This window comes from Berghia stephanieae, chromosome 5 (assembly GCF_034508935.2).
Source record: "Berghia stephanieae isolate SIO BIC M18660-M18661 chromosome 5, UCSD_Bste_1.3, whole genome shotgun sequence".
NCBI classification, from domain to species: Eukaryota; Metazoa; Mollusca; class Gastropoda; order Nudibranchia; family Aeolidiidae; genus Berghia; species Berghia stephanieae.
In genome coordinates, this window is record NC_088364.1 from 15248017 (window position 1) to 15260516 (window position 12500).

Sequence of the window (12500 nt, forward strand, 5' to 3'; positions counted from 1 at the left end):
CGGGTCACAAAACCCTTCTTTAGCAAATATATATATAATATATATATATATATATATATATATATATAGAGAGAGAGAGAGAGAGAGAGAGAAGAGGAGAAGAAAGAGAGAGCGAGAGAGCGAGAGGATAGAGAGAGATAGGTAGAGAGAGAGAGAGAGAGTAGAAATAAATATTATATTATATATATATAGAGAGAGAGAGAGAGAGAGAGAGAGAGACGACAGAGAGAGAGAGAGAAAGAGAGAGCTAAAAAGAAGGGTGAGAGGGGAGAGAGAGAGAGAGAGAGAAAGAGGAGAGAGAAAGAGAGAGAAAGATGGAAGGGGTTGTAAGAAAGAACTACAATGACAAAATGCGTGGGGAGCTGGATGGGACAAAATATTAAATTAAAAATCAGGAAAACGGATGTGGCGGTTAGGTCGGGGGGGGGGGGGGTGTTTGAGAACGAGGTTCTAATTCCATAACGATCTCTATGGGAATAGAATTGTATCGAACTATAATCTCCTTATAGATGGTGGACAAGGACGTGGGAGGTGGTTGAATATAACGAGGATGATAGAAAAGAAGGAAATTATATATATATATATATATATATATATATATATATATATATATATATATATATATATATATATAGAGAGAGAGAGAGAGAGAGAGATGAGGAGAGAGAGAGAGAGAGAGAGGGGGGGGGGCAAACATAGTATAGAAAACAGAGGAAAGTGAATGAGAGCAATGAGGTGAAGAAAGAGAGAAAGAGAGTGACAGAAGAGAGAGAGAGAGAGATAGAGAGAGAGAGAGAGGGGGGAGGCGGGGGAGTAAAGAAGGGAGAGAGATTAGGAGAGAACGCACAATATAGAAAGAGCTAATGACAGGTACCTGCCAAGAAAGATAGTAGGTGGTAGAGAGAAAGAGAAATAAAGAAAGAAAGAGAGAGAAAGAAAGAAAGAGAGAGAGAGAGGGAGGAGAGGGAGAGAGAGGGAGGAGAGGGGGAGAGAGAGGATGAAGAGAACAGGCAAAGAGTAGAGAGGTGGAGAGAAAGACAAGGGAAGGTTGGACAGAAAGATTAAGAGATAGAGAGAGAGTGAGAGAGAGAGAGAAAGAGGGGGATAAGGAGAGAGAGATAGAGAGAGAGAGAGAAAGAGGAGAAGAGAGAGAGAGAGAATAGGGGGTGGGGGGCCAGTCCAATATACTTTTACTAATCAACATATCAAATACAACTTAATCTACTCATTAAGTCAATCAAACACAATAAGATACAATGGCTTGTAATTATCATCATCATCACCAGCATATCATCATCATTATAATTAGAGACCCTTCATCCCTCAAGTAGATCGCGGGTTATATTCCTTGTACAAGGTTTTCGTAGAAACGGTTTCCTTAAGATTTCCGTTTTAAGTGAATGATGTTTCTTGTTAACCAGTTAAATGCCGCCGTACTATATTTGGAAAAACACGTATTTAAAAATTTCCCAGAAAACTCGTCTTTCAAATATCGACCGATTTAAATCACCCTCATCTTGGCAAATACTCTCAAACCTGGGCTGCGACCTCGCGAGTAAAGAGTTTTTTCCATGGACTCAACTTTGCGACGCCCAGAGCGGGACTCGAACCTAGAACCTATCAGTCTAAATTCGAGTGTCATACCACAAAATAAAAATAAAAAACCAATAAAATCCCCTCTATTCATCCCACAGGGGAAATTTTTCTCTAGAGTCTATTCCAAGGGAAGACTGGAATAACCCAAATGTCAGACGCAGTACAGCGCCGCAAATTGAGCTAGGGCGAGGTGACTTGCTCAAGGCCACACATTGGATCGGCGGGTCATCGAACTCGTTACCTTTCGGATACGAAGCAAAGACCATACCGCTGAGCCACGCGGCCCCCACGAGATCACAAAGCCGCACTCTTTTATGTGGCTATGTGGTCTAGTGGTATGACACTCGCTTTCGGATCGGAAGGTCATGGGTTCGAGCCTCGCTCGCCGCATAGTTGAGTCCTCGGAAAAGACTCTTTACTCATGTTGTTTCATCGTACACAGGTATAAAAATGAGTACCTGGCCGTTGTACCTGGCCGTTTACAGCTTGTCCTGTCCGAAAAAAAAAAATTGTAACATCCCTCCAGGCATCATGCTCCGTCCTAAATGTTAAATGTTGCTGTTGGCCAGGGACCCCTTGTAAAGCCCTTTAAAGCACATTTGGTGGATATTGCGCTATATAAAAGCTCAATTTAATTTAATTTAATTAATATATTATATATATATAATATATATATATATATATATATATATATATATATATGCACCCGACTACTCTCATTCCACATAATACTGTTTTGAGGCGACCAGCCACCTATTCACGCTACAAGAGACGCTTCAAGCCAACAGGAGAATAGTTTTCGTTTTTAGCGTTCCCGAAGAGCAACATTTCATTTTTGCTTTCCTTGCTTCTTCTTCTCATCTTTTACTCCAAACCTTCTACCAGCTTGGCATTGGAAACAAATCGTACTGGTAGGGGTTAATAACACAGAAGATTCATATTATAATTCAGAAAAGTGAGTGGAGCAGGCACTTATGTTGATAATAACAAGAAATGTAATGTAAATGTAATGCTGCTGGAAGCTCGAAGGAATAAATAACAATGGGAAATTGAAAGAAAGCTTCAACATAATATACGAAAACAGATAAAATGGACGTTTCGGGTTTCCCCTATATCAACATCTTACCAACGCCACTGTCACATTATCTCAGTCGTCTGTATTGCTATTCATCCTGTTTTTGTTGATAAAGGGGAAACCCGAAACGTCAATTTTATCAGTTTTCGTATATTAAATTGAAGCTTACATTAAATTTCACATTGTTATTTATTAACAAGAAATGAAATTGGTAGGAGAGTGCCAGAAGACAAACAGAGAATAAAACCTTCACGGCGGCGATGGGGGCTCGAACCCGCGACCTTACTGGTGCGACAACTCCGCCTGACCGGAGAGATCGTGACTCTACCGTGTAAACTGTCCACGACCCCGGAAACCTCTAAAACTTGTTTTTTAAAGAGCATAGATATAGTGATTTAAACTTTAAAGTCAGTTGTCTTTTGTTTTGTTCTTGCATCTAGGTCATATTGATATAATACCGATTGGAGCCTTCGGTCACAATCACTGATGAAGGTTGTACACGAAACGTTGCTTGCTGTGCGCACTAATCTCCATAATTATGGTATGCGCTCTGATTCCATAGTAATTTATACTGAAAGGCTTTTCGCTGAATGCAATGTCGGCAAACAGAATATTAAATTGCCATTGATATCACTGGGTTATGCATAACGATAGAATAATGTAATAATATGTGTTTGTGGGTATGTGTGTAATATCTTGTGTATGTGTGTGCGGAGGTACATACGTGTTAACACACGACTCGTAACGGTGTGAAATTGTATTCACGTGTAAATGCTAAATAGGCACATTTGTGTTTTATGTATAGTTTTCCATTCACTGTTATCACCAGGGGAATGTTAGAACAGCGGGATGGGGTTTACAAATAAATGATGATGATGATGATGATGAGAGTACAATCATATTATGTATATGATGATAAAGATAATTACAGGAAAAAATAATGAAATGATAATTATACAAAATAAGATAATAATAATAATAATAATAAATAATAATATAATAATAATAATAATAATAATAAATAATATAATAATAATAATAATAATAATAATAATAATAAATAATAATAATAATATAATATATAATGATAATAATAATAATAATAATAATAATAATAATAATAATAATAATAATAATAATAATAAATAATAATAATAATAATAATAATAATAATAATAATAATAATAATAATATAATATAATAATATAATAATAATAATAATAATAATAATAATAATAATAATAATAATAATAATAATAATAATAATAATAATAATAATAATAATATTAATAATAATATAACGACAATTTATATAAAAATACAAACTCGTTATAAATACAAATAACTTAATATATAAATAGATTAAACCATGAATATTGTCGTATTTCATTCAGTCAATCAACCAAAACCATTCCCCCCATTCAATCCACATCATACAAACGGATTCATGAGTCCTTGAGAGATACCGTTGAAACCAGCTACTACAGAATATCTACCGTCTAATTAATCAGTTACCCAACGTTCCATCAAACAAAACAAAACAAAACAAACAAAAAAAGAGAGGGTGAAAAAAAAAAGGAAAACAAAGAAACAAACAAAACAAACAACAAAAAAACAAAACAAAACATGTATCTAGGTATATCAAGATGTGTCCAGAAAACTCGACCTTTTAATATGGATGGATCGATTTAAGTGGGACTACGTGGCTCAGCGGTACAGTCTTTGCTTCGTACCTGAAAGGTACCGAGTTCGACTACCCGCCGCGTTGTGTGGCCTTGAGCAAGTCACCTAGCCTTAGCTCAATTTGCGGCGCTGCACTGCGGCTGACGCCCGGGTTATTCCTGTCTTCCCTTGGAATAGACCCTAAAGAAAAATTTCCCCTTAGGGATGAATAAAGGGAATTTTTTTTATTTTATTTATTTTAAATTGATTTTGAAGCTGATAAATTGATTTATTAAGCAATGAGATTATCATTGGGTCTGGGAACGGTAGAACTCTGTTACTGGTCTGGTATTCTTTTCTATATCTGAGTACGGTGAGAGACCGGAACCAGAACACGTCCGAAGGTGAGTGTCTCACTCACTACTGGACCACCAAGCTACGCTTTGCACGGTCGAGAGGATAATAAATGAGTGACGATTCTCACCAAACTTCGATTTTGTGCTTTTTATTATTATTTTTTTCCAAGGCCCTTAACACGCTCTACCCCACTTGGCGCTGGTGTGAATGGGTACATGTCCAAATGACAACGAAATGCTTATTATTTTATTAAAAGAGCGCCAGTCCAGTCGGTCTTGTTACCAATACAAGAAAAACACTTATCAGGAGACATGATAGCATACTAAATACAATTTGGAAAGTTGTTTTCATATGTCCTTATTGGAAAATAAATTTTTAAAATGAAAAACGCATTAAGCATGGTTGGGTCATGTCTTTCAGAGCCATCGACCCATGGAGCCGGGGATTATCCCGCTTACTATAGCGTGAAACGGAAATAGCGAGCAATTGGATCCTTTGGATAGGACGCTAGTCTAAAGCAAAGTACTTTCCGCCAAATGTGACAGACCCAGCTACCCATTCACTACTGGATGGACAGGGGGAGGGGGGGGGGCAGAAAAAAAAATATCGACTGCAAACGGGATCGATCTCGGTCCCTTTGCGTGTGAAGCGAGTGCTCTACCAACTGAGCTATCTGGACCCCCGACCCGTCGTGTAAATCTGTTATTATGTCCGAATGGTCAATGATAAAGAGAATTCAGTGAAAAGCCAACATGAACTGAAATTGTAAATTCAATTATTTAATTTTTTTTAGTACAAAACGTATTATCTACAGTGAAAAGATTTATTGACAAATTGTATCTGGTTCACTCACTACCGTTTTGTTTTGAAAGGATATAGCTCGTAGCTATTAATAGTATTATTTATTTATTTATCTATAATCTTTATAATACTTTTTTTATTTATCTATTTATTTATTTATTTACTTATTTATGTATATATATCTTTATTTCTTTGTATATTTCTTTATTTATGTATTAATGTATTGATGTATTTATGTATTTATTTATTTAATTTTTATTTATTTATTCATTTATCTATATATTTATTTAAATTCTATAATTATTTATCCACGGCGGAAAGCGTTAAACGACCAAAGACAACAAAATCAACGACGTTGAGAGGAGACCAAAAAAAACCCGATCAATTTTGAAGTCTGACTCTATCAAAGATCTGTGGGGAATTTCAAGAAAAGCCGAGGATGACCCGACAGATCGGCAAGACGACGACTATTCGGCGACAATGGTATTTAGGCAACATAATATGTCATTATCATTAATGATATTGATAAATGTGTCTGCTCCATCTACACATTTTATAGAGAGAAAGAGAGAGAGAGAGAGAGAGAGAGAGAGAGAGAGAGAGAGAGAGAGGGTGAGTGAGAGAGAGTGAGAAAGAGAGGGTGAGAAAAAAAGAGAGCAACACACACACACACACACACACAGAGAGAGAGAGAGAGAGAGAGGATGGCGAGAGAGAAAAGGAGAAGAGAGAGAGAGAGAGGAGAGAGAGAGAGAGAAGAGAGAGAGAGAGAGAAAAAAGAAAAAAGAAGAGAGAAAAAAAGAGAGAGAGCAAGAGAGAGAGAGAGGGAGAGAGAGAGAGAGAGAGAGAGAGAGAGAGAGAGGGGGGGGGGGGAGATTTCAGTTATCTTCAAAAGTTGTAAAATATTTAATTAACGGAAAAAAATGAAACGTTTCTGACAACGAAATGAAATATTAAAAAAGGACATAAACTTGACAAACAAAATTTAATTACGCACAATTATTATCTCGATACTTTCAAACGTTAAAAAGGCATTTATAATTTAATTCAGAAAAGTGAGTGGAGCAGGCACTTATGTTGGTAACAACAAGATATGAAGTGAGTAGAAAAGTGCCAGAAGACAATAGAGAATAAAAAAAATTTTCGCGGCGGTGGTGGGGTTTGAACCTGCGACCTTATTGGTACGACAACTCCGCCTGGCAGGTGAGAGCGTGGCTCTACCGTGTGAGCTATCAACGAACACAAAAATATTCGTTTCAAACCCAAAGTCATTTCTAGATCCTCTCTCACCCACTTCTTGAGATCGCCGATTCGTTCGCCACCATCGCGAAGTAATTTTGACCAGCAGTTAAGCTTAATAGCCAATATTCTCATCACAAACATATAACATAGAAACGATTGAGACATTGAGTATGCTCCGGTGTATGGGGTGAATTTTTAATTCAGAAAAGTGAGTGGAGCAGGCACTTATGTTGGTAACAACAAGATATGAAGTGAGTAGAAAAGTGCCAGAAGACAATAGAGAATAAAAAAATTTTTCGCGGCGGTGGTGGGGTTTGAACCTGCGACCTTATGGTACGACAACTCCGCCTGGCAGGTGAGAGCGTGGCTCTACCGTGTGAGCTATCCACGAACACAAAAATATTCGTTTCAAACCCAAAGTCATTTCTAGATCCCTCTCTCACCCACTTCTTGAGATCGCCGATTCGTTCCCCACCATCGCGAAGTAATTTTGACCAGCAGTTAAGCTTAATAGCCAATATTCTCATCACAAACATATAACATAGAAACGATTGAGACATTGAGTATGCTCCGGTGTATGGGGTGAATTTTTAATTCAGAAAAGTGAGTGGAGCAGGCACTTATGTTGGTAACAACAAGATATGAAGTGAGTAGAAAAGTGCCAGAAGACAATAGAGAATAAAAAATTTTTTTCGCGGCGGTGGTGGGGTTTGAACCTGCGACCTTATTGGTACGACAACTCCGCCTGGCAGGTGAGAGCGTGGCTCTACCGTGTGAGCTATCCACGAACACAAAAATATTCGTTTCAAACCCAAAGTCATTTAATCCACTTACCTTTCACTAGAAATTAAAAATCCGTCAGATAAGAAATTTAAATGTGTCAAATCAGTAGGAAGCAACAAGTATTTTCTTCTAAAATCTATAGCATTGTTGAAACACTGGAGCATTCAAATCAACATAATGTTAGTGATAAAGCCATCGTCGGAATCAAACACCAAGGAGATGTAGTGGAAGAAAACGCGGCAGTTGTTTTCGTAGTTGTAGCAGTAGCAGTAGTAGTAGTAGTAGTAGTAGAAGTAGTAGTAGTAGTAGCCGCGGCGGTAGTAAAAGTAAAAGTAGTCCCAGTGGTCGAATTAATAAAGGTAATAATTACAGTTCATATTCCTTCCAGTCTTATCAATTGTATCAAGCCAATGCCGTAACCACTACCACTACAACCACCACAATCACTTCTGTGGTTTAAGTGTATTCGTGCGTGCGTGTGTGCGTGCGCGTGTTCGCTCGTTTGCTCTCTCGCTCGCTCCCTAGTTCCTCACTCACTCACTGAATGAGAGAAAAGGAATAATAAGAATAAATATATTGCTAGTTGATTGTTCATCCACCACCCATTCTACCAACCCACCAACCCGTACTACCACGCACGCGTAAAAGTTGATGATGATGATGATGCTGATGATGATGAGGATGGCGGTGGTGTTGATGATGCTGTTGTACGAGTGTCGTCCTCCTCGTCACTCGGTAAGGAGATGGTGATGTCGTAGTAGTTGTTGTTGTCCTAGTCTTCGTCGTCGTCGCTTGTTGCTGCTGCCTTCGATGCTTCCCCTCTCACGCTGCCAGTACTACTACATACATACTACACCCACACTACTAGCCTGAAAGTAAAGCAAGAAGTACTCACCTAGGGCTGTGAATGTTGTCATCTCCTACTCACTCGTCGCGTTCGCGCGAACGCAACGCTCGTGCGAGTAGGGGCTAAGTATAAATATCATTATTATACTCCCCCAAAAATACACCAAAAGATAAAACAGTTTTGGAAAATAAACTAAATTTAGTAACAGCACGTGCCCAATATAAACCCCAGGTTGTGTGATCTTCAAATCGATTCCAGCCGTAGGTTGCCAGATATTTTGAATGTGATTGGAATTAAGTTTTGGCAATAAAATAACCATTGAATATACTAAAACATAATTTATTTCATTGTGAAGAATGTATAATATTAAATTGACATTGCCATCTGTCAAACATGTTAATATCTCTATTTATTTATTTTTTAATTTTACCAGAAAACTCGTCCTTTCCAAATATCGATCTATTAAATTGGCACACATAATATTTCTAAATACTCTCAAACCTAAAACCCCAACCCCCCCCCCCCAACCCCCTCCCCTTTCGCCCGAACTACCACCAGTACCATCACCAATGCCACCGCCAACAACAGAGCCACTACCACCATCACCAACACAACCACCACCAGCACCAGCTCCAAAACAACTGCCACCAAAAGAACCACTACCACCAAAACAGCCACTACCATCACGACCACCACCCTGATCGTCATCATCACTACTTACACTAACTATACTAACGAAAGAGTGAAAATAGAAAGGCTTCTTATGGGAACAAAACAGACAATGGACGTTTCGGGTACAAACCCTTCGTCAGCACAACAATACACAAATAAACGTGAAAAACAAATAAAGTATAATGATTATTCATTATTCACGTTTATTTGTGTATTGTTGTGCTGACGAAGTGTTTGTACCCGAAACGTCCATTGTCTGTTTTGTTCCCATACGAAGCCTTTCCATTTTCACTCTTTCGTTAGTATTTTACGATCACCGGCTTCAGGCAGCCCTTACCGTTTTCCACTTACACTATCTTACCCAGACCAGTAATTTTAACATTGCTTTTTAACCCCAGTCATCTCACCCCCCCCCCCCCCCCCCCACCCCCAACCCCTCCCACCTACCTACTCCTTTATTTATCAAGCTACTCACGTACGCCCCATGGGTGATTTGGGCTATTTTCACCAATCATACAAATGCTACGTGCTCTCTTATTAGCCACAGACAGGACAATCAAAATGAATGGGGAGGGAGGGATGGGGGGAAAGGGGGGGGGGAGGCAATAACAAATACCCCAGTTATGTCAACTTCGTTCTATCTATAGATAGTATGCGCTTGGCTAAGAAGCTCATAACATTGCCATCCGGAAGTATAACGGACCAGCACACAAATCTGTGTGTATCCATGAACGTTTATAGTCTGGTTAATACAGTTCAGTGAGCATTACTCATAAACGCGGATGGCAAAAAACAATAACAAAGACCTGAGTGACGTCATCTTCGAACTATCTATAGATAGAATGCGCTTGGCCGAGGATTTCACAACATTGCCATCCGGAAGTATAACGGACCAACTCACAAACTCTGTGTAATCACTCAGGCCTTTGTTATTGTTTTTGCCATCCGCGTTTGTGAGTTGTTCTCACTAAACTGTATTAACCAGACTATAAAAGTTCATGGTTGCACAGAGTTTGTGTGTTGGTTCGTTATACTTCCGGATGGCAATGTTGTGAACTCCTTGGCCAAGCGCATTCTATCTATATAAAAGTAAGAAACGGTAAGGGGCTCCCTGACGCCTGTGGTCGTGAAAGTAATAACGAAAGAGTGAAAATGGAGAGGCTTCTTATGGGAACAATACAGTATTGTTCGTTATCGTTCCCATACGATGCCCCTCCATTTTCACTATCTCGTGAGCTTTTATATAGCGCGATACTCACTAATTGTGCTCAAAGCGCTTTACAAGAGGTCACTGACCAACAGCAACACGTAACATGTTGAACGAGACAAGACACCTGTTGGGCGATATTAATATTACAACTTTCTTCCGACAGAGACAACGCTGTTAAACGCAAGGTACTCATTTTACACCTGAGTACGTTGAGAGAATGTGCGTAAAGAGTCTTTTCTGAGGACTCAACTATGCGCCGAGCGAGGCTCGAACCCAGGACCTTCCGATTCGAAAGCGAATGGCATACCATTAGATCACATTATAGCCACTAAAACAAGATGCTGGATAGTTGACAAAATCGTATGGTTGGTCAGTGCCGTCTGGCGTCTCTATATTTGGAAAAAGACTAATAATTAATGAGAGGTATGTTTTGTCACCCTCTAGGAAGGACGTTGTCCTAGTTTTCCAGAATAATTAATCAATGCCACATTACAACGGGAGTGAGTGTCGTAGTAATTAGTGTTATACTTTCTACTATGATATCTGCCTTTGTCAATGGACTGATGGCTGGTCATTGACGTAGTCGGGGGTGGGAGTGGTGTGGGGGGGGGGGGGGGGGGGGGGGGGGGGTACGGTGTAGGTGGTTGGCTTGTAGATAGAGAGATAGAGAGGAAGAGATGGAATATATGGAGAATGAAAGATATAGATAAATAGACAGATAGATAGATAGATAGATAGATAGATCGATAGATAGAGAGATAGATAGATAGATAGATAGATAGATAGATAGATAGATAGATAGATAGATAGATAGATAGATAGATAGATAGATGATAGATAGATAGATAGATAGATAGATAGATAGATAGATTAGATAGATAGATAGATAGATAGATAGATAGTAGATAGATAGATAGTTAGATGAGATAGATAGATAGATAGATAGATAGTGATAGATAGATAGTAGATAGATAGATAGATAGATAGATAGATAGATAGTGATAGATAGATAGATAGATAGATAGATAGATAGATAGATAGATAGATAGATAGATAGATAGATAGATAGATAGATAGATAGATAGATAGATAGATAAGATAGATAGATAGATAGATAGATAGATAGATAGATAGATAGATAGATAGATAGATAGATAGATAGATAGATAGATAGATAGATAGATAGATAGATAGATAGATAGATAGATAGATAGATAGATAGATAGATAGATAGATAGATAGATAGACATATATATAGAATAACATTGTTACTCATTAACCAGTTAACTGCCGGACTCTGGAAAGACAAGTATTTAAAAATTTGGTCATAATACTCGTCCTTCAAATAAAGATCGATTTAAATGACCCTTGGCAAACGCTCTCAAATCTGGTTCTGAGGGAAGACCTTTTGTTTGTTTTGTTGTTGTACTGTAATGTGATGAGACATTTATATAGCGCCATTATCCATGTACAAAGCTCAATAGCACTCCACAGTGGCAATAGCAAATAATAAGTAAACTAATTGATAAATAAACACATACACATACACACATACACACATACACACATACACACATACACACATACACACATACACACATACACACATACACACATACACACATACACACATACACACATACACACATACACACATACACACATACACACATAAACACATACACACATACCACAATACACACATACACACATACAACATACACACATACACACATACACACATAACACATACACACATAACACATACACACACATAACACATACACACATAACACATACACACACAAACACATCCACATACACACATAAACACATACACATACACACATACACATACACACATAAACACATACACATACACACATACACACATACACATACACACACATACACACACATACACACACATCCACACACATACACACATCTACACCCACACACACACATATATACATATACATGTATATAAATACACACGCAAACACATTTACATATATACAAAAATTGTATACAAATGTACACATATTATAGACATAGATGCATATACAAACAAACACATAGACATATTCTTGAATACACACATGCTGTTATCGTTGTTGTTATTGTTGTTGTTGTTGTTGTTGTTTTGTTTTGTTTTGTTTATAGGGATTATGAATGTGAAAAGAGGCAGAGGTAGACAACGGAAAGACTATGCAGCTAATCTCAAAACACGACCTGGAGACAAGAGATGGGGG

General features: G+C 38.1%; 1 protein-coding gene across 3 annotated transcripts in view; it reads right to left on the reverse strand.

Moving 5' to 3' along the window:
- Positions 1 to 12500, reverse strand: part of LOC144972469 (uncharacterized) — a 151063-nt gene that overhangs the window by 74473 nt on the left and 64090 nt on the right. The window contains exon 1 of one of the 3 annotated variants that reach the window (XM_078913669.1): positions 7568 to 8321. The exons of the other annotated variants lie outside the window; for them this stretch is intronic. The gene's annotated coding sequence lies outside the window, so the exon portion shown is untranslated. Of the gene's footprint in view, positions 1 to 7567; positions 8322 to 12500 lie in introns of those variants that run through there. 3 annotated transcript variants of the gene reach the window in all.